The following is a 22782-nucleotide window of genomic DNA, read 5'->3' on the forward strand; positions in this document are numbered from 1 at the left end:
TACACCATTTAATCTGTTTTGGATTTGAAACCCACAACATGAGTGCTCCGTTCTTTATAGAATCTGGACAATCAAAATTCTCTGGTTTCCCTCACAAAACAACAAAAAACCAGAAGGAAAATGACAGGAAAAAGCAATAAGCATTCGAAAAACAAGTAGCATAAGAACAACGAACAAGCAGCGACAAATAATTTGGCACAAAAGCAAATAAACAAGATAAGCAAACAAACAAACAAACATGAGGAAAAGACGTTGAAGAAGCAACAACAAACGAGGAAAGTAAAGACAAAAACGAGCCAAGTACCAAAGCACATAATGAGCATAATGGGCGTGTTGAGAGGGATGGCTGCTGCTGTTGGGGGGGTCACATTGCCCGTATGCCATGTGGCCTACCCCTAGGCAACACCACCTACCCCCCTTTTTCACCACCCCCCCTTTCCGTGGACATGACGAGCGCCAAAGAGCTTTTTGTGTTGGTTTCCCTCTGTTAGTGCTAGAATAAGCGCCACTTTACATGCACACGCATACGCACACACATGTACACTGAGAAAATATTCTGACGGACGATCTTTAAAAATTATATAAAAGTTTTCTTGATTTACCAATTTGCTCGAATAATATTAAGCAAACGCCATTCACAAAATCTTTAAAGCTAAAACTGATTAAATCTATTAGATATATAAAATATATATCGTTAAAGAAACATGTAATATAAAACCTACAAATTTTTCTGCGTGTAGAGTATGCGATTTAAATATAAGACTTATTATTATTGATTTAGGAACAAAGTTTCGCTGCCGTTGCAGTTGACATATTTTTGCCATCGTCTTTGTTCTTAATCTTAAAAAACAACTTAATCTTTCGAAATGGCAATTTTCCGACTCCCTTCTTTGAGTGTACTCGCTGAGGGGCGTTGGCAAAAGAGAAATTAGGGGATGTCACCCATCCTGGCAGGATGCAGTTACCAGCTGCAGCTGCAACTGCGAAACGAGGGCAAAGGCACGTCGCCAACCATTTAAACTAATCTTGAGGCAGTTTATTTATATATCTCGAGGGTCGTTTGTTCTAACAATGTGCCCTGCTTATATAGGGGCAGATATATGCCCAGATACCTGAATATATGTAGGAATATATACATATATATATGTATATACCTGTTTAAGCGCAGGTGGCTTGTAAAAAGGGGAGTCAAATAAAAAAAGGGGTGTCCTATAAAGAACCACTTCCAACATGCTGGAGATATATCTTTTGAAAAACATAGGTACTGTAGCATATGGAACATTAATTCCAGAATTTTAAGCATTCGGGAACACATTGCCAAACAAAAACTTTAAAACTATCAGGCTAAATATCATAATTAAAACGTTAAACGGTGCGTATACGCAATATATATTTATTAATTTTTTGAAAATCTGATCAAACTGCTTAAGGAATATCTATTTTTTAAAATGTAAATGCACATTACCAACTCTTACAATGATTACATACATGTATACGTTTCATTTGATCTGCTTAATCTGCATGAAAGGACATCAATTACACGAATTGAATGATGTACCCAACCACACCAGCCACTCCTTCGCCGCTAGTTCAATGATTCCTTAAGGTCGGAGCCGCCACACTTCACTGACCTTTCCCTAAAGTAAGACCGGTTCTGAAGCTATTTAATTTCTATATAAATATTTTGCCATAGACCACAAATCTGCGGGTCATAAGCCGCAAGGACACGACGCCGCAGGACACGCAGCTCCTTGGGAGCTTACGAGTCCGTCAGGCTCGCCAATCCTCGCCAAGCCTCAAGTGCATGCCCGGCTGAACTTGTATTAAAGCAGCCGGAAATTAAACACACAAAAGTTTTCCAAGTCCTAGCCCGCACCTTCACAAATACACATGCACACGGCTGCACTGCGAAAAGCAAGGGGTTCATAAGAAGAGGTGTTTGTAAATTGTATTTCTACCGAAGGGCACAAACTTTAAGAAATGTTTTTCCTTCCTTATTCAATACAAAAAACAAACAAATTCGCAACACAAATAGAAAAAATCAGTTTAATGCAATTATGATTGCATTAATTAAATATTTGTTTTACTCATTTTTACCTTATTGATTTAAGAACATATTCAGTATTTTCTCTTCCTGTAAGGTACTTCGTGTTTGTGCTTTGCATTTTTTATAGCCAGTACTTTATTTTTATGTATTTTCCGTATGAGATTCTTTGAAAGCGAATGCATTCAGAGATCTGTTTGAGCTGTTGGGGCTTTGAACAAGTAAACGCTGCCATTGTGACTGAAAGGATAAGTTTTCGACTCACCAAATTTAAACCGGCAGCCAGTTCAATGGAATCCGCTATCGCCTTGTGTCTGCATAAGCGCACACGTCGCCAGTTCGCTAAAAAAAAGATAAGTACCAATTATTAAATGGATACATAAATGGAGTTTCGCACTTCAAGATTGTTTGGCATTAATTCCCCATTGTCGGGACAACAGAGGAGTACGGCTTTTAGATAAAATTAAACATACGACTCATAGGCGAAAGGGAAGGGGCTAAGACTTAGGCCCAGCTACTCATGTTGTCGGCATCATCAGCTTGGAATTCCCCAGCATGTGCCTCCGGCGCAAATGATGGAAATCACTTAACACGGAGTGCGGGGCACTGGATGACGATGACAACGAGGATATGACAGGGACGCAGGAGTGGGTTGTAGTGGTCCTGGAATGAGTCGAGTGCTCTGGAGTGGGGATTGTGTCTGAGTTCTTAATGAGCTTTTGTCTGCTGCATACTTTTCAGAGGCGGGACTTCTGCGTCTTGGGCTTTGTGCAAATATTTGACAGGCAGCAGAGGGGCGGGGCTGTCCCTTGGCTATTATGGCCAAGTTTCTCGAAGCAGAGTGCAGAACTAATGAAAAATCAGAGAGAAGGTCCTTAATCGAATAATTAAGCTATGACGGACCCAAGCAGATGTAAACAAGCTCTACATAAGGGATAAACATCAACATATTGCACAGTAATGCTTGAAATCTAAGGAAAGAGTGCAAGCGTATATCTACCACATTATAACAATACTACTAATAAAAATTAAAAAGAAATTGTAGAAAAAAGAGACGAAATGATTCACGGGTATAATAAACAAAAGCCCCCAATATTAATAAATTTCTGCAGAATAATTCTATGATTAAATGCACAAATGGCTTACTGAAATCATAAATCGTGCGTTGGTTGTAAACTTTTGGTTAGCTCTGTCGACATATAACACTATATTGGCCATTGATGGAATAGCCAAATTTATTCGTTTCAGCAAGTATAGCCAATATTAATTTCCGTCTGAAAATTTCATTACACTCTCTATGCATAATGAGTGCCAACTTAATTGCCTTTTTTACATGGTTTTTCCTTTCAGACTTCCCCAACAATATCAATAACTTGTTTATGGGCACACAAAATTGAAATTCCCCCACTTATTTAATACACTTAAGCCATCAACTTGGACTTGGGGCACATGGCCACACGTACTAAATCACTTACGGCCAAGTTCAATCAGACGAGTTAATAACTTCCGCAATGTGGCAGCCAAAATTAACCATAATTCACATGCTACGGCCAACTAAACTGACCTATTAGCCCGGCTGGACTTCGGACTTTTGGGTTCGGAAGCCGGTTAGTACGCTTGAATGGATGGGCCAAGCTCCACAGTGGGCCACGTTGATCCGGGCCAAGAATTCTCGGAGGAAGGGCGACTGTAATATGGTAATTTTAGCGCTTGTCTCTCCACGGACTCACATGGCAATCAGCACACACAAGCCCAGGTACACAAAGAATAAAAATGCCGGAGCACATGTCACATTTGCCACATGAGTTAACGTAGCTCATTTATCATGGCCCCTTTCAGCGTTCCGCGTCCTGCGACCTGCGTCCTGCGATGTCCTTTATTCTTCTGTCTCCCTGAGGCGACGGTTCAAGGTGACCAAGGCATTTGCCGGCCAATCTGAGGTCGTGTTCTCACGTGCACTTGGAAATCACAACGTACACTTTAGTCGGCTAAATAAATGTAAAAATCACTCAAGCACATTGTTTAGGTGTTAAATAAATTGTTAGAAAAAATTTATATTTAAAAAACAAATAATCAACAAATTTAGTTAAGGCTTCATATATAGTCCTTATTTGCAGAAAAATTCGCTTCAATATTAACCAATTTTGTCCACTTCAATTAGGTGAATATTCCCTGATACCCTTTTACTATCTTTTTCTATATAGTCTGAAGTAATAATGTCTTCTTATTTTCCCGACTTCAAAAGACTTTTATTCAAGTGTAAAAATGCATGATTACACCTAACACCAAATTTCTAACTGTAGCCCCAAGGCATTGGCATAAGCAGATGGTGGAAGATCCTTAATTACGACAACCACGACTCCTCAAACTGAAAGGACTCCGTTGCCAGTAGCACAATGCAATATTTATTAGTGCGTGTGGTCGTGCTCCCTGGCCTCCACAAGTACATATATAATAGGCATATGTGCATGCGAACCTACACTATATACACATATGTATGGTATGGCATTATATGTCGTCTGACTAAATTTAGATATGCAAATCGATAAAAACAAAAAAAATACCAAGGCACGCACGCATTTTTAGTGCCTAGAAACGTTTTTCCAGGCAGTCTGAGCCAGGACTTCTAGGACTAGGATTCGTAGTCGTATAAAAGGACTTTGACTGAGGGACATGTGAGCAAAGGTCGCGCTTTTGTTATAATTGTATAAAGATAGTAGAGGCCTTATTCCGGCAAAACGATTTACAAAACCTGCCACGAGGATTCGCCCCCAACTGAGGCTTTAGATTTAGGCTAGCATGATAGCATTTCCCAGGAAATGCCTACTCATTTGTTTTCCCCTGTTGGGTGGTTAGTGCCGAAGTCAAGCAGAAAGTAATTCAATGTGGGTTTTGTGAACAGTGCACAAATTAGGGACTTCAAGTGATTGATAATAAAACTGATTTTATTGATACACACATGAAATAGAAGTTCATTTATATACCAATTTTAAACAAACTAAAGATGGCAGCTATCAAAAAAGTAATATAGTTCGCACACAACCAATAGTATAATATGATATATGGCTGTCGAGTCTTATGGTTTCATCTATTATTACGTTTATATATAATTAAAGTTTTATTTACATTTGTTTATTTTTAATCCTTGCCAGGTGTTGTTACTTTCAGGATCTGTCTGGCCCTTAAATTACAACGTCCGTCGTTCTCTTTATCGTAATTATAGAGTTGCTCCCTGAATGTTAGTGGCCCATGGACTTTAGCATTGTGGGAACCTTAACTTTTGTTTTAATTTCACTAATTGAACCAATTGGGGCACACAAACAAACGTTCATATGTCTATATCTTTCTTCTATGCCAGAGAGCTCTGTGCAATATTTATGGGCATATATTGATTAAATAATTAGGCCTTTGCAAGAGACCAATTCACATGGCTATAAATGAAATTTATGTCAAATGCCAGGGAATATAAATTTGTGCAGAAGCAAATTCTGCCTTTTTCAGTTGCATTTCATTAAATAGAGCAAATTGCCCAGACTGGACGAGTGGAGCGCCTTAATTAATAATTTATACGCTGCTTGTTAACACTTTTTCCCCTACTTTTCGCTTATGCTTGTTTTTTCAACATTTTCCCTGTTTGTTACTTCTTTTTTTTTATTTGTTGTTTTCTTTGGGGCAAAGCCCCAGGATATTTGAGCAGGACTCTCTGAAAAAGGGGTTAAGTTTTTGTGCCAGACTCAGATAGACAAAGTGAATAATAAAGGTGCACATAAAGTGGAAAAGATTCGGGCAAAGTGTGTGGTGCATGGTGGGAGTAACGCGAAATTCGCAGGATTTGGTTTGTGGTTTCCCATAAATAAACGGAGTTTCCTTAGTGCTGTAAAATCAGAGAACTTTCAACTCCCAAATGCATCAAATGGAAAGTAATGAGGTATAATACTGTTTTGCTAGGTTTATAGAAATTCTGTTGCTAAAGTTAATGCATAGTTATCTGTAATATACTGGGACAGAACTTTATAGACTTACGAATAGATGGGGTTGCACGTAAATAGAGTAAATACACACAAAATTCTTAAAATTTTTTTCAGATATTGCTTACAAAATACTATTGATTTCGTTGATCTCTTGGAAATATAGTTACGGCATAAAATGATTTAAATGTATAGATAACGACATATGCTTACTATTTTGTACATGTTTTTCTTTTGTATATTTATGAGCCTATTAAATTAAATTATTAAAAATTGCTTTTGATTCTGAATGCAATTTTAGGATCAAATTAGAGGAAACCCACAAAGTGTATCAATTTATTAGATTTGCAAATCAACAACACAAAGCAGTTAATATTTAATTTAAGCAACTGCTAAGCAATTTAATCGGATAAAAACTATTTCGAAATGTATGCAACAAAGTGAGCATCGCATTTCGCGGTAGAGTGTGTGCTTTTATGTGGCTTCTATTCGCATAAATTTATTAATGGCCGTTTTGGCCGGTATTTCAGTCAATATTCACCGCGGGGGCTATTGGAGTTTATAGTTCGTGGCGCGGATAAGCAAAAATCGCTCACTCACACACTGATGGATATTTATGGCGTTCGTCGCTGGGAAGCGGAAAAGCTTCAAAATACGTGCATGATTTAAATCCTCGCAGGAGCACACGGATATGCGGATATGGCCAGCGGACATGGCCCAATCAAGCCAGTCAAATAGCTTGGGGCATACCAAATTGGCTTTGTAGCTGTTTGAATTTGTTTATTCAACATTTATTTGGCCACATCTGCGGGGCAAAGGAAACTGCAGTTGCGGGGTCATCTATCGATTTTCCCATCGAATCTCTGGCTATTTTAATGCTCTTTTTTGCCATTGCCAAATATTTGAGCCTATTGTTTGTGTTTGCCTATTTGCAAAAATATTTATTCTGCATTTGCTTTCGTTTTGTTTTTGCCGCTAATTGCTTGTATGAGATACAGCAGATAGTAGGTATTTGAAATTGGGGATTGGGGAATTGGTTCAATCTGAAAGTCATCAAAGGATATCTGGCTTAATTTCTTGAAAATGAAATGTTGTTGTCTTATCTTTAAGCCATTTAAATATCCATATGACAAATATCCATGGGAATTTAAATTATTTCAAAATAATTTCTTGGCTCCTCAAGGGTGCAATTTAAAATGTATAGCCAGCTACTTTGTTAGATAAATAACTTATCTTTCCTATTCAATTGCAATATTCAATATTTAATACCATATTTAAATGACAAAATATATTTTTTAAAATGTTTAGTGGTATCTTCTAGTCCCAAATGCTTAATGCTTAAAATTTAGAGGCGATTTTCACCCGACAGATCAGTTGCATATCTCTCGCAAACATTCGAAATGGTTATTCTAATTTGATTGCTCAGTGCAAATAATAAATTCTACAGGAGCACAAACATTTCCCCTTGCAGTCGGCAAATAGCAAAGTTAATTAGTTTTATGCACAACCTTTGTTTGCGCAAAAAACTAGCAGACTAACGGAAAGCAGAGGAAAATCTACAAAAAGTTTTCACATTTTCGTGCAAGGACATGCGTGACGTAGTTGGGTGACCCCTCAGTTTTCACACTTGCCACTTTCTCACACACATTCCCACACATCTTTATTTCGTTTTTTTTTTTTTTTTTTTTTTGGTCAATACTTGCACGAGTTTCTAGAAATTAAGAAAACGAACGAAAATATAATACGTATATGTGTAAAACACCCAAAGGACATTACTATGATTAGCATTTCAATAGTGCTGGGCGGAGTCCTTGTTGGGTATATTATTTATAAGAGGCGATTACTTTTAATACCCAGGCAGGCCCTGTTGTGCTAGAATGCAACTATAATTAGATGACCAATTATGGCGTTGAAAATTGAAATTTGCAGCGACTGCAGTCAATTTGCGATACGAGTAGCACCGCGGCTACGGTGGCGTATACGTAACCTGTACTCGTTCTCGTGGTCCTCTTAGTCACGCGTTCGCATCTCAAAATCCTGGCTCAGAGGCGCCAGGTAGCCATAAAAAAGCGTGTCATCCGAGCGATTATCCTTGCGTGTCCATGGATTAATTTTAATGCTCAAAATGACGCACGATTCGGCCTAATGCATGCGGCTTTACCAAAAGGATGTGTGGTGAGCTAGTTAGTCCTCTGAGCAGAGCTGGGTCACCTAGCCTTTGTCCTTTGTCCTGATCACGAATCGGATAAAGACAAGCTATGGGAATGCAAATTTACTAGCAATTTAATGTACCTATTCCAACCGCAAAACATGACACGATTTAATCAACCCGCTACAAACCACAATCTGCATTTCAGTTCTTTCAGAATTACGCTCCATTGCAAATCATGTTAGTACGGTTCATTCTGATTGAATTTTAATTAAAAAACACCAACGTGTAACACAAGGAAAAAAAAAACCAACACGTCAAACTGTTTGGTAATAAAGTCAACCGGTTCATTTGGCGTTTAAGGCAATTAAACTACAATGTTTATATCAATTAAATTGGTTTCCACGGGTGTCCGCTGCGGACTGGTCTACCGAAATGTTTACATAATAAAATAATTAAAAGTAATTGTGTTGCATTAAGCGATAATGGAAAAGCGTTGGCTGAATTCCGCGGCACTGACATTATAAAATATTAAGAAGAACATATTTTAATGGTAAATCGAATTAAACGTTGCCTAACAGTATATGTATACCAAGCTTCCTAAAATATAAAAATAAAAAAATATAGTATATCTGCTTATTTTTTTTTTTATTATTTGCAGCCCTTTGCAGTTGAAGTGTACATTATCTTCTTCAAATAGTTCTTGATTTTCTAAAGAGGAAATATAAGTTGAAAAGTAGTACGTGGATTTTTACTTTGTTCGGCGAGTGCCACATCAAAGTGGGAATAAGAATGAAGTCGGAAAATCTTTAAAATATTCCCAACTCACATACGAACACATATGTAGTGCACTAACTTATTACCATACAGCATTTTCCTCCAACGCATAAAAAATTGTTGCACAGCATGTGGCAAGGAAAATGGTTGGGGCCAAAAAGGAGGACCCCGAGTTAGGATCCTTCGTACAGAGAGCATATTTGAGTTTCCTGCTGGCGAAGTCCTGCATAATAATCCAACACACACATGCTCGTTGTGATACATACTTTACCTTACATTGAGGGGAATGTAAACGAAAATTGTTGTATTGAAAGCATGGCTTGGATTTCAACGCCCTGCAGATGACACGATGTCCCCATTTCCACCTTTACCGCCCTGAATGTTCAATGAGTTTGACTTTCCGCCTGCTCCAGACATTTGCTGGTTTTTCTTGAGTTTGGGTGGTTTTTTGATGACATATGTATAGCCCGCCCGCATTCAGGCGCAAAGATTAAAGGGGCATTTATTACATTGAAGTCAATAAGGTTCAAGTCATATTTCAATAAACGCCGCCATTCAACTTGTCAACGTGTCGCCTGCCAAAGTGACTGTAAAATGCAACTCCCTTCGCTCAGTTTTTCAACTCTTTTTACCATCATTGCCCGCATATTTTCCCGTGCACTCGAAATTTGTTTTTTCAACGCGAATTTCCTTTGCGACGACATAAAAATCGCACAAGGATTGGAAAGGGTAACTCATTTAAGCCGTGACATGTGATACCTGCCTGCCTTGTTATGTGACGGCCAAGGGTGAAAGTTTTGCATAATTTACGCTGAGCGCGAAATGTGAAAGTTTTGCATCGCCCCTCACCACCATTTCTTTTTCGTTTTTGTTTTAGAAGGTTCGGTGTGAGGACCGAAGTGCAAAGGACTCTGAGCCCGCCCAGTTAAAATATGTCTTTTGCAACATTAATTAAACTTATTACATTTTCAAACTTTCTCTTTTAAATAAAGTGTGCAATGTGTTTTTACTGGAGTAGTTGCACTTGATATATGATTGATATTCGAATCAAAATTCATGAAACTTCTGAAGGCACGAATAGTATACTAAGAATCTTGGGATCATATATGTGTTTTAATTTTACTCCTTAAGTATTAAAAATATTTAAGGGTATGTACGTAATACTGTGTTTAAATGTAAATGCGTGCAGAAAATAAATCTTTCTTTATAATGTCAGAATTTCAAGAGTTCATTTGCTTGAAAATATTCAGAGAATTAATATTTTCCTATGAATGTCAAAAACCAATATAAAGCCGCCCCAGGTCAGCAGAAATATCTATCCTAGATTTGCATGTTTTGTTTATTTGAAGCTTTGAGACTTGATTCGGCCGTGCTGAAAAACTCATTGTGACAGTTCTATATCCGCCAACCATCGAGTCCAAAGCCCGGTATCGTTTTCATTTTGGTTCTAGCAAGAACGCAAAAAATATCGAGCAAATATATATATATATTTATATATATTGTACATATATATGCAACAACGGCAGAAACAACAAATCAATTTCTGTTTGACCAAGCGCTCCACTGAGCTGGACATTGAGCTAACTGAAAACGGTGGCGGCGGCAGGAGGAGATGAGGGCCAATCCAGTGCACTCCACTCCAAGTTACCACCACCACGTCCGAGCGTTCCTGATTTGGTTTATGCCCTTCTGTGCTACCTGCAAATAAACTTGGATACGTTTAAGCTCCAGCTCTGTTTTTAGTTCTGTTTCTGGCTCTCGATACTCGTTCTCGATTCTGCCCGTGGCACTGACACTGATTGCTTGTGAGCCATATGCCCGACTTGACTGCAGTCAAGACACGGCCATTATTCACTTGCACTCGCCACTTCAGTCGGCACTTGTGGCCCAAAGAAACTGGGAGGGCCAACATCGGGTTCTCGTCGCAACCTAACGGGTAATAGGCGACCAGCCGCAAAGGAAAGCGAATGGCATTTCAACCAAATTTTCAGCGCACACTGAGAGAATACCATTAATGAACTCCATAGTTTTAAAATAGAAAACAGTTGAAAACAAATAACAAAATATTTTCAGATTCCATAATAAAGTGCATTATATATTTTATTTCCTGGTAAAAGAAAGCTTACGTAACTTACAAACACAATTGTAGTACATTCAAATATTCAATTCGATTGCAAATAGTTCATAATTAAATATGTCCATTACTTTTAGACTCAAGGTCTAGTTTTCAATATGACCAAGTTTTCTTTTCTCTGTACCCAAATCCTTTGGGTAGTGGGTGGTGGTGGTGCGTTCGTAGGCTTGGCCACCACGCCGCACCGGATGTCCTGGCATTTCCGCCATGCTAATACAGAGTCGCTATGAGTCAGCCATTGTTGGGCCATGTTTGCCTTCGAATGGCTCGTGCTTTTCTTAGTTTTCATTAGCATTTTCTTTCAGGTCTGTTGGGAAATATTGTCGTCAATTATGTTACATAATCAACAAAACAAAAATGTAGCAATTTCTTTTGCGTTTGCAGACTTTGACACGGTTCTTTGGGCTTTTCCCAGCAGATTAGTATTAATGATGTTAAGTTTGCACGCGCCCCGAACTAGGTTAACTTAATATTTGGGTTAATTTGGCTAATTTTTCTTACTTTTGGCACCAAAGCAAATGGATCAGGAAACTAGACCCGAATTACACAATTATTACTTTAGCAACGGATGTGAGCTGAAATTTGCGTCGCTTTCTCATCACAAACTTTACCGAATCAAGGTTTTAGGTTAATTGTATTCCAAGAAAACAATATAGAAAACAACATGTTTTAGCCTTATAAATGTATAAGAACTTATTTTGAATTTATAACAAATGAATAAGTATGCAAATACTCAGCGGTTTTTTGTTCCTATGCTAAAATACTTATTTTTTGGGGCTTGCAAATGCAAATGAATTCTATTCCAAGAAAACAATATCACAAACGCAAGTTTAACAACAAGTTTAAGCCTTATAACTGAAAAAGAACCTATTTTGATTACTTGGAAATTAACATATTACAACCGAAAAAGTTTGCAAATACTGAGCAGTTCTTTGTTCTTTTGCTTAAGTACCAGCTAAATATTATCACAAAGTATTTTCAAAATATTTTAGCCCAGAGTTTTTAAACATTGTTTTGATCAAGTTGTTATGCTGTTTTCGAAGCTAATGAAGCAAAATTTATTACCAAGGCTGTATGGACATAAACACAGTTCGCACATACTCGTTTTATGGCCAACAAAACAAAATAATGTGGCTGAAAGGCAGACAGAATCGGCTAATGTATGCAAGAGAGCGGCGGATGGAAAAAGAAAAAAAAAAATAGGGGATGTTAAGGATGTCGATGCTGTGCATGGCCAAAAAGTTGGTGGCATTTCGGCTGGTACGTGGAATGGATTTTGTCTGCATTAAAATAACTTCTAGATAAAGCGAGGAAATTGCTTTTGAATACAGGCATGCAAATTTATTTTTGATGGCAAATTGAGACATTTTCTATGGCACTTTTCAAGTCGTTAAGCTGCAAGGCACAGACATGACGTATACGCAATTTTCCACATTGCTTGCCACCAGCATCGATCGCAGAAAAGGAAACAAGCCGCGAACATTGAAATCGCGCTTAATTTACTTATAGTTTGTTTAGCTGCCTTTATGTCTTGCCAACTGAACGAGTGCCAATTGAAGAGACTCCCACATAGCAGCTCATAAATCTATGTCCAAATTAGAATTTCTGAACTGAAGACAAGCCATAAATCCGAATTTGGCATCGAAGAAATCAAAGTTTCTAAGCACGCACAGTTAAGAAAAGAGCGTCATATCGCAGTTATACTTTTGGCCAAATAAACCCACTCAATATGCTGTGATATCTGGGTCATAGCATGAGTTATGGATTCTCCTCCACGCTCGTAAGCCGCTTAAAGAGTTGGGCAAACATACTGGTGCAAATAAAATGAAATGAAATCTCCCGTCTGGCGAGGTCCTTTTCCGTACGTAACCTTGGCTAAGTCCATTCGAACTTCTAGGCTGGCCACACGCACACATAAATAATTAAAATGACCTCATAATGTTTCGATTTTCTGGCTTTTCCCTGGCTACCATTCATTGTTTTCCCAGTTCTTGTCTGCCGAGTGGACTTTTTGGCGCTTTTTCGACTTTTTGCCGCAGTCATTAATGTAATGGTCTGCATTATTTGCGGACATTCAGAGTGCTAGTGTCCATCTTAGTCCTTCTATTTATATGTCTTCTTTTCGTACTCTGTGTTCTAAATATAAGAATAGAACGTTTTTAAAAATCTATTCGTATCTTAAAGCGTTTTCCATACCATTGCATATATCTAATAATGAACGAAGCCAGCCTTTATGATAGAAAAATCGTTGTGAAACCAGATCTAAGGCCAGGGTTCAACATATGGAGGTTTGCCTGTATACTTTATTTTTGGGCTCCTGGCCTTCTGCTACGATATGCATGTACTCGTATGTTCCTTTTAGCATTTTATTGCTGGCCACTTTTATTTTCGTTCTGCCGCCGCTCAGCCTTCGATGCGGAGCTTTCCTTTTTGTGTATTTTTTTTTTCCTTTTCAGTTTTTTGAGCTACCGCTTTTCTCAGCACTTTTTCCGCTTGGCAATCGAGCATTTGAGCATTCGATGGGCAGTCATTCATGACGTGGCCAGCATTGCTCCGGCCTAATCCTCCACTGCCGTTTTGCCTGCCAAATCGGCTGTGCCATCAAATTAAACGACAACTAAATTGGCGCACATTTTGCGCTATTTGGCAGGCTTTTGCCTGCTTTTCATGGTTTACATAAGCGCGCAGAAAACCGGCCAACAAGAGGGCAAATAAAATGCTAGCAATGACAACGGCTGACATTGATTGGGCCACCGAAGGCCGTCAGGCGGACGCAAAGGCGGATCTAATGACTGTAATAATAATAAGTAGCTGATAATTTGACACTAAGCCACGGCGGTGCATGTGTAATGCGATAGAACATAGTCGGAATTGGTTTTAGCCGATAATCAATTGGTTGAAAAGGTTAGCCTGGGGAAAGTTATGTAAAACATTTAGGTGCGAAAATTTCTGTAGATCTAAAATAGTTGTTATCCATGTATATTATATTTAATCTAGTTATGGTTTAAATACCAAGTCTTTCTTTCTTTTCAGCTGAGCGGTAAGCTTTGCTAATTTTGAAATTACCAATTAAGTTATTAGGAGCTATTCGGAGTCAGCGCCTTTGATTTTCAAATGAAATCAGACCGACCCTAATTTCATTCTGCTTCTGTGCATCAAATCACTGAAGTCCTGACACGCCAAAATGGTGAAAGGAACCACATTCCGGGTACGAATCTCTTGATTTTCCCACACCAATTCACCCGACACTTTCGCATCTTTCACCTCGGGAAACGTCGAGTGCAATTTCCCGACTGACTTAATTAGTTGCTGTCACATTTTTTGGCAGCCTGTTCTTGGGCAAGACGAAAGCCCCGAAAAGCCCGCAGCCCACGAGCACTTGCAGTTCCCTCGGCGCACATGGAAAACTTTCAGAATAGATTAAATTTGTTCTGGCTGTGGTACTAAGGGGGGCGGGGGGATTCACCGCAGCTTCCAGTCCCAGAAGAAAGCGCCGAATTGCAAGAAATGGCTAAATTGAGTGCACACAAAGGGCGGAAACGGGGGCAGGGCACAGCAAGAACGGGGCAGATAGTTGTTCCACAAGTGCAGTTTTCCTGCCCCTGCCGCTGCTGCTGTCCAAACATAAAAAGGATAACACATGCAGTAGCCACAGCAGGGCCAATAAGTTGTCAGATAGTCCTGCCAACAGGATGAGCCGTTTTTCCTGAGCCCAGCAGCTTTACGGCTAGTACTCAGTGTTGCCAAATTGTGATTGAAAAACAAAAAAAAAGATGTAAGCTTGATTCAATAGTGAATAATTATTTGTAAACCATATTAAAAACAAATACTGTAGAATTATATTTCATATTTTAAAATTTACTTTTATTTATGTTTAAATTTAAAAATATAAAGACAAAAACTTTCTTAAGCAAAGAGTGACAAAGAAGAAATGTATCCCTTCTAAAATAAATCCCAAATTTTTGGTACATCTACGAAATCCATTGGCTCACAGATGTGTTCTCTGGTATGACACTATTTTGATTAACTCAAAGCAAATTCAGTACCATCACCATAGACTATAAATTAGCCAAGTTGCCAGCTTTGGACGTGATGCTCGTCCAGTTATGACAACAAAAGGATGCGCCAACGCGAAAGCAGAAAGGATACACCGAGGGGCAGCAAAACAGAGCCAGCCTTGTGGAGCAAAGCTAGCTAGTGGTGCCTTCGGACCATTCAATTGTCCGCTTGATCCCAGAAAACGAGAAGCCAGTTGCCCCAGAATATCCTCTTATATGCCTGCTGGCCTTCCTTCTCTTTGCTGTGGATTTTCTATTTGGCCCGAACATTGCCTCTGCTTTTCCCCGGGCTCCATGTTTAATGTTCTTGGCTTTCAGTTACCTGTTCCTTTATGTGGGTCAATTTAATCATTAGAGTCCTGGCATATTTTGTGGAATATGGTTTCTCAAAATGAGCATAAAACATTTATTATACAAAACAAACAAATCCGAAAATTGAATAAATTTTTATGTACGATTCCAATGAACTGAAAATATTTTAATTCTGCCGCACATTGCTTTCGTTAGAACACTTTCCAGTATAATAACTCAAGCTACCAATTCGTTTAACCAAAAAAATAAAATTTCCTGAACTTTCAGGCCGCAATTAACAAGAATTTGAGGAAAAAATACAATTGAATAAAGCCAAAAATGCAATTGGCCAGGTTTCCACAAAACTGTGTTTTCATTGATGACCAGCGAAATACAACAAATAAATAGAAGCAGCTGGAAGACCCGAAAAATATTCAACAATGCAATTTATCATCCAGCCATAATGCAATGGATGATTCTATTCAACACGAAATGAAAACCAAACACTGCAACGTCATTTCACCTGCGTGCATGATTATATGACCCCCAGTTCTCTCCTGGCACTTTTGTCAGGAAATTCAATTTGGTGCAACGCTTTTTTTCCCAAATGAGGAAAAATCGGCTCAACAGCTTTTTCGTTCTGCTCTGTACGTTGATTGACTATCGAGGGGAATATGCGATAAATGATTGAGAAGGATAATTTCTCTTCTCTTCCGTTTGCCGAAAGAGATAAGGAAGAAAAAATTAAGAACGATTACGGAACATTTTTGTATTGTTACACAGTAAAAGTGTTTCGAATAAAATTGTTAATAAAACGAAATGCTGCGATCAGGGATAATATAAAGGTATTTTTCTATAAGCTGCCTCTCAGATACCAAATACTTCAATATCTATAAAAAACCTATTTAAAAGTAGCCAATAATACTATAGATCACTATGAATTTAAAGCGTGATTTATTTAATACAGATAATTTATTGATTAAAAGAATCGTAACAACTAACCATTTAAATAACTGGTTTACGAATCGAAAATAAACTAGTGACCACGTGGCGTATGTGTAACATTTACTGCACTCGCGGCTGACGTAAATTGCCATAATTACAGGCTGTCCCCGAAATGAAATAATATGCCCATCGTCTCCTGACCACAAAGGACACACTCCTTGCGGCCGAATGGCAGTGACTTACCTAATTAGCGACAGGATTTCCAGCGGCAGCACGCAGTGTTGTTGTTGTTGCTCAGTCAGTTAGCTAGCGCCACCAAGCGGGCGACAGACGGACTAGCCGACAACGTTCATTTGGCCCTTTGGGCAATTGTTATGGTTGTTGTTGTTGTTGTAGTACTGCTGTAGCTGTTGCTAGTGCGGTTGTTGCTATTGCTGTTGGCCAACAATCTGGCAACGCCTTTCAGCCAGCTTACAATGTTGCGTTGTTTATACTGTTTTACCTATTTTGTTACGTTGTTTTTGCTGTTGCTGTAGTTGTTACTTTGCTTGTTGCAACTTATGTGCACTTGCCGCTGGCTGTGGCCTGTGCGAGTGAGCGAGAAAAGGTGAGTGAGTGAGCGGAGGCGAACCGAAAGTTGCAAGGACACGCATCACATCGCCTGACGAACGACACACACACACACAGTCACACACGCGCACGTACACATACACCGGGCTTCGCACTCACACACTCGCGTACAGCCGACAAGGTACGACACTTTGAAATGTATATTTCTCTTTTTTTCGCTTTCGTCGTTTTTCTTTTGATTTTGCACTAGTGTTGGGGCGTTAGGTCCTTTGAAACCGCCCCTCGAACAACAAAAACAACAGCTTCTGGCCTCACACCCCCGGTTTTATTACACTTTTTATTTTATTTCGCCTTATTCTGGCCAACTTTTGACGCTTTATGCTTGGCCATGTGATTTGCTTTATTTCTCTTTCTCTCTCTCTGCTTGTTTTTTACGTTTCCTCCTCCTTTGTGTGTTTTGTTCCCACATTCGCAATCGTCTTTTACGATTGTTTTGTTTACTTTGACGTCCTAACTGCCCTGCAATGTATGCTAAAGTTTTCCGATTTTCCGTTTGTACCTTCACTCTGCTGCTGCTCATTTGGCGCCACTTTTTGGCCAAACAACTTTTGTATTTCCTTTGAGTAACTGATGGTCGAGCAGCTTATGTAAGTGGCAGCAATTTGCCAAGCAGTTAGCGGCAAAAGCTGCAAGGAACACTTGCCTTGAGGTGGAAACTTATGGAAAGTGACGTAGAGTCGGTGGGGCACTGATAAAAGTCGGTGGGAGCGACAGTCTGCGTCTTGGGGGAAAATTTATAATGGGATCTGGTAGAGTTGAAGAGGTCGAGCGTAGCTGAAGTTTTTAAAGTAAGCTAAAGTCTGAGCAGAATGGCAGAAAGTTCGTAGATCTGATTTCTACTTTGGATTTGGCTTATTTGTGAAGCTTGGCGTAAAAAAAATAAATTGCTCTAGTAGAACAAAATTGTAAAACCATTGCTCGAACAAAATAAGAATACTAATAAAGAGTTTGACAATAAAAATAAAAAAAGACAGGTAATTGAACAAAGAGATGGCTTGATAAAAATTATATATACTGGCACTGTATTTTAATTAAGGATATCAAACTCAAAATAACTATATCTTAACAAAAAGATAAGTAGATAATTTTTCAATATAGGCTCTCTTACTTTTAAAATCAGCTACTCTCTAGAATTTATAGAAAACAATTTTCCCGAGTTCCTCATACCAAAATCATTATTCTATTATTCATTTGGATTCAACTCAGCCACCTTAAACAGTCCATACAGCCTATATTTGTACACTTGCCTGTTCCCAGCGATTCATTAATAAATAATTTCTAGCACTTCCTATACTGACATATATTTTACATACCCCTTGAATGTGAATGCGAATAAACAGCGCAGGCTGTAAAAATCGTGTTTGTCTTCTGCCTCAATGAACTATTTTTATTTATTTATACACTATATTATTGCCAGGCGTATTTGCGTGAAAATACTGCGCTTAAATAATATGATTTACAAGAAAAAAAACCCGTTTGGCAGTGGACTGAATTGGCATTGCACCTATAAGTAATTAGGGCAAAATGTTTGCCAATCCGAATATATATAGGAGCGTTTATGATGCAGTTTTTGGAATTTTACTATCGAAATGGCCATAAGGAAATAGGTATCCCATTTGCATGCACCGAAGAGATCGTAAATAACCTCTGTCTTGGCCTTATCATCCATTTATTTCGCATCATCTGCGGCAGACAATGTAATAAAAGGGGAAAATTTTTTCGCACGCTCCGAGGAAAGATGTTAAAAATAAACCAAAGCAGTGCAAAGAGAACTGCAAAAATGCGAAGCAGCGGACCAAAGCAAAACCTAGAAAATATACCATGTGTATGGGTAATGGTTGGGCATTTAGCAAGCAATATACCTAATTTAATTGTGTTTTTTGTTAAAACAAATTCACCCGCTCGTCGCTACAGAAATGTTGAGTATATTTCGGTGTTTTTCATCTCATTACTGTGAGGGTGGCGGTCAGACAAATGCCTTTGTTTCAATGTCTGTCCTTAACACAGCATTGGAATGCCGGGAATTTCGCCGAAAACGACATTTTTGTCTGGCAGCCAACACGCCCCGAAATATGCAACATGTCTCCTCGTCCCGCCATCCCTCCCTCCATTCCGTATCCACTTTTCTTCTTCTGTGGCGGAGGCTCCACCCAAGAGCACGCAATGTGGCAAGGACGAGGACATTTCACTATTCAAAAAACATAGTTTCAAAATCGACCAGCGTTTTAAAGGAGTTTCTTTTCTTTTAGCTAGATATAATATTAAATAAATGTTTTTAAAGTAAATGATAATGAAAACTGTGTTTTAATTGTTGGTTTATATACTGTAATTTAATGATATTCCAGTGCACTGCTATTTTAACTTTTAAATGCGTTCATTCACTAATAAAATTTTACTTATGCCTGACGAGTTTTTCTTCATTGATTTTCTAAATTATTTCGCTTTAAATAAATTTTACTTAGTCCCCTTTGCCTGAAAAGGATTTAAGCTTTAAATAAAGCTTGTGTTATTTCGAAAATACCAAATTATCCTTAGAGTGTAGGTCACATACTGGCTGACGCATAAGGCTCGTTTTGGCTAATGATTGACTGACTGGCTGAATGACGGACGTAGTGACGAACTGACTGACTTACGAACGGACTGACTGCCTGGCTGACTGACTGAGGGAATGACTAACCAGCGTGTGTGACTTTTCCCAGTTGTGTGTGGGCTTTCGGCGACTTTGCGTGTAGTTCGTAATTTAAGTAATGTGGGTCGCAGCCTGAAAGCTGAGCCCTGCGTATCCTTGTTGTTGTTGCTAACGCGATTTACCTTCCAACGAAACACGCGCCACGGTTCCGTTACGTTGGCATTAGCTGTTGGCTGTTGGCTATAGCTATACCGTTACCAGTGCTCTTAGCGTTGGCATATATAGAGAGACCTGCGGTTATAGCAGCCTTATTGTCATTGAAGGCAACCCACCCAAGACATAAATTCAATTTCTTTCTGTTCGATGTGACAAGTCGTGAGGAGATCCCCCCTTTTTCGCCCACTTGCCACCCCCAAAATGCACCGCCATCGCCCCTACACTCCACACCCCTCCCCATCGTGTGGTTGTATTTGTTATTATTTTTTGATAGCCACCTTTTCGTGTGTTGCTTTCTCGCGATGTCGTCGCCGCCGCCAAGAAAAGGGGTTCCCATTTTCTCGCCCCTTTTCTTGGTTTCTTTTGCGCTTTCTTGACTTGCTCTTTTGGCTCGACTGTCGCCGTCTCTGTCACGGAGTCTATTTCCATCTCTGTCTCTATGCACTGGCTGCACCTTGACACTAATATTGTGCAAAGTAAAATAAACTTAAAAAAACACAAAAACCAGAAAAAAGGAAAGCAAGTGCAACTAAAAATAGTCGGAGACCGCTAAAAGCGAATTGATTGGCGGCTGAGTGTGTGTGTGTGTGTGAGTGTCTTTTGGGCTCTTTATGCGGACACTTGGCGATTTTATTGTCAAGTTATAATTGGTAATTGATGCCGATACCCAAACTGATTGTGTTATGATACACAAAGCTTGCTCAATGGGCTGATTGCCGGGGATTGAAGCGACTGCAAATGGTTTTTGATTGATTTACCCACGCGGGGTAAGCTGCGATAACTTGGGGCTTTATATAAAATAGTGTAGCTCTGCGGCGGCCTTTCCTAAACTTAAACTCGGGTCTGCGTGTCTGAAAACTTTTTCCAAATTTAAATAATTGTCTTGTAATGTGCTAATACTAGGAAACCCTTTCTTTGATTTGTAAAAATATATTTTATATATTTAATTTTTTTGTTTTATATATATTAGATATATATTTTATTTTATATATTTTAAAATTTGAAAAATACATTTATATGATTTAAAACAAAAGTGTTCTGAGTATTTACTATATTTTTTGCCATTACAATTTCTATATGCTGCAAGCTGTGGTCTCTGGTGCGTATACTTAATATCTCGAATAAATGCTTTTGAGCCGCTTTACTTATATATTTTATATTTAAAACTCAAAATTTCTTTGAAATATTTTCCTCAAATAAATTGTATTACAAAACCAAGTAAAGTTAAGAATTTGAATTGTCGAATTAAGGTTTTTTGAACCGACAATTTAGTTATTTGAAAAATGTAATTAAATCTAATATTCGGTTCTTATTCCTTGACCTTCAAACGGTTTTAAATATTTTTTAGTGCATCATAAACTTATTATCGCTTAGCACGCCAAAATGCACTAAAAGTGTTCAGTTTTCAAGTTCATGCATAAATTAGCAGTGGTCCGTGGGTGCGTATACTTAATTTTCACCGCCAGTACAATCCTAGTTTTGAAATCCCAATTCTTTGCATCCTAATTCTCTAGCTTTAATTTTTAATGACCACTTTTTTGAAGCCACTCAATCTTGCAACACTTATTGTCGCTTCACACGCTCGCTGTGGTTGTTCTTGTTGTTACTGGTGGTGCAGTTGCTACAATTGTTGTTGTTGTTGTTATTGTTGCGGGCGGTGGTATGGGTTACTATCCCGCACCCAACGCGAAGACCGAAAAGAACCCAACACCAGAGCTTTACATAACTCACTCGCTCACTCACTCACTGCAAAAAATGGAAACACTTGGGTTGAGCGTTAAGAATTCAAAACACAAATACACATTTCAATTCGCACATTGCAATTTCCACGCGATTTTCAATCATTTTCCAACACATTGGATTAGGCCCTCAATGGGTTGGCACTTTTGGATATCATTCCGATACCGTTTTCTTGCGAATATCATATATATATATATATATATTATATATATATCGAGGGCGGTGTGAAGTCGATATTACTACGCTGGCTTATTGTTTGGCCCGTCCGCTTTGGTGACGAGTTTTCTCCGCTTCCGCAGTGCTGTTGAATTGCAAACCCGACCCGAACTGAGACCTCAACTGACCAAGTTTTCCTTTTCATGCAGTTTGGCACGCATTCTCGATTCGGAAAAGCGGAAAAGCAGGATGACGAAGCGCGGCGAACACCGAAAAGTCTCTGGTGCGCCGCTTGCTTTTCGATGTCGCCTCCTATTTTCCCGTTCGGAGCCAAAGCTCACCGCCGGCTCTCTCCGAAGCTCCTTGAATTGGGCAGCTTTCCGAGTGCCCCAAAGCTTCACAGCTGATTGCCGCCAGTGCATGCGGCATTTCGACCCCTCGGCACCGCTGCTCCCCCTATGGCTCCCCGTCATCCTTCGTCCGTAAAAACAGCTGATGCCCGAGGGTCAGTCTCCGTGTCGATGGAGACGCGGCGGCTCGGGGGCTCCTTGGTATATGAGAACAAGAGACATCGAACGCGACCTCAAGGTGCCCAAATTAGGAGACAAGCTCCAGAACATCGCCCAAAAATATATGGAAAGGCTTAATGTACACCCCAACAGCCTAGCAAGGAAGCTAGGAACTGCAGCTGTGGTCAATGCTGACCCTCGGACTAGAGTCAAAAGAAGACTCAAGCGACACCACCCTCATGACCTCCCTAACCTGGTTTTGACCTAGAAAGTCTTAGTTTTAAAATTCATTAGAATAATCAAATAAATAATAATTACTATGTTATATCAACTATTATAATTCTCCCTATCATTTTTAGGATTAAAAATCTGTTAGTCTTAAGTAACCAAGACACATTGTAAAATAAAATAATTTAAGCAGATCAAATTAAGTTGCCGCATGGGTAACAGTGCGTTGATCAAATAATAAAAACATCATCGTAATATGGAAAAAAAAAAAAAAAAAAAAAAAAAAAAAAAAAAAAAAAAGGAGACGC

At 39.0% G+C, this 22782-nt stretch overlaps 1 protein-coding gene and 1 long non-coding RNA gene across 18 annotated transcripts in view, besides 1 other annotated feature; both read right to left on the reverse strand.

The window, feature by feature from the left end:
* Positions 1 to 22019, reverse strand: part of pHCl-1 (pH-sensitive chloride channel 1) — a 50452-nt gene extending 28433 nt beyond the window's left edge. For 8 of the 17 annotated variants that reach the window (NM_001274967.1, NM_001370026.1, NM_001274966.1 and 5 more), the window contains exons 1-3: positions 21926 to 22019; positions 16610 to 16951; positions 2310 to 2386 (exon numbers count right to left, since the gene is read on the reverse strand). The gene's annotated coding sequence lies outside the window, so the exon portion shown is untranslated. The other 9 variants (NM_001274969.1, NM_001274970.1, NM_001274971.1 and 6 more) reach the window with 2 other exon arrangements.
* On the reverse strand, positions 7583 to 8737 carry lncRNA:CR44050 (long non-coding RNA:CR44050). Its single transcript, NR_073939.1, has one exon. It is a non-coding gene; the product is annotated as a long non-coding RNA:CR44050 (long non-coding RNA).
* Positions 22020 to 22274: 255 nt separating the features above from the next.
* Positions 22275 to 22774: a mobile genetic element.
* The last annotated feature ends 8 nt before the right edge of the window (positions 22775 to 22782 follow it).

The sequence above is a fragment of the Drosophila melanogaster genome, chromosome 3L (assembly GCF_000001215.4).
Source record: "Drosophila melanogaster chromosome 3L".
Classification (NCBI taxonomy): Eukaryota; Metazoa; Arthropoda; class Insecta; order Diptera; family Drosophilidae; genus Drosophila; species Drosophila melanogaster.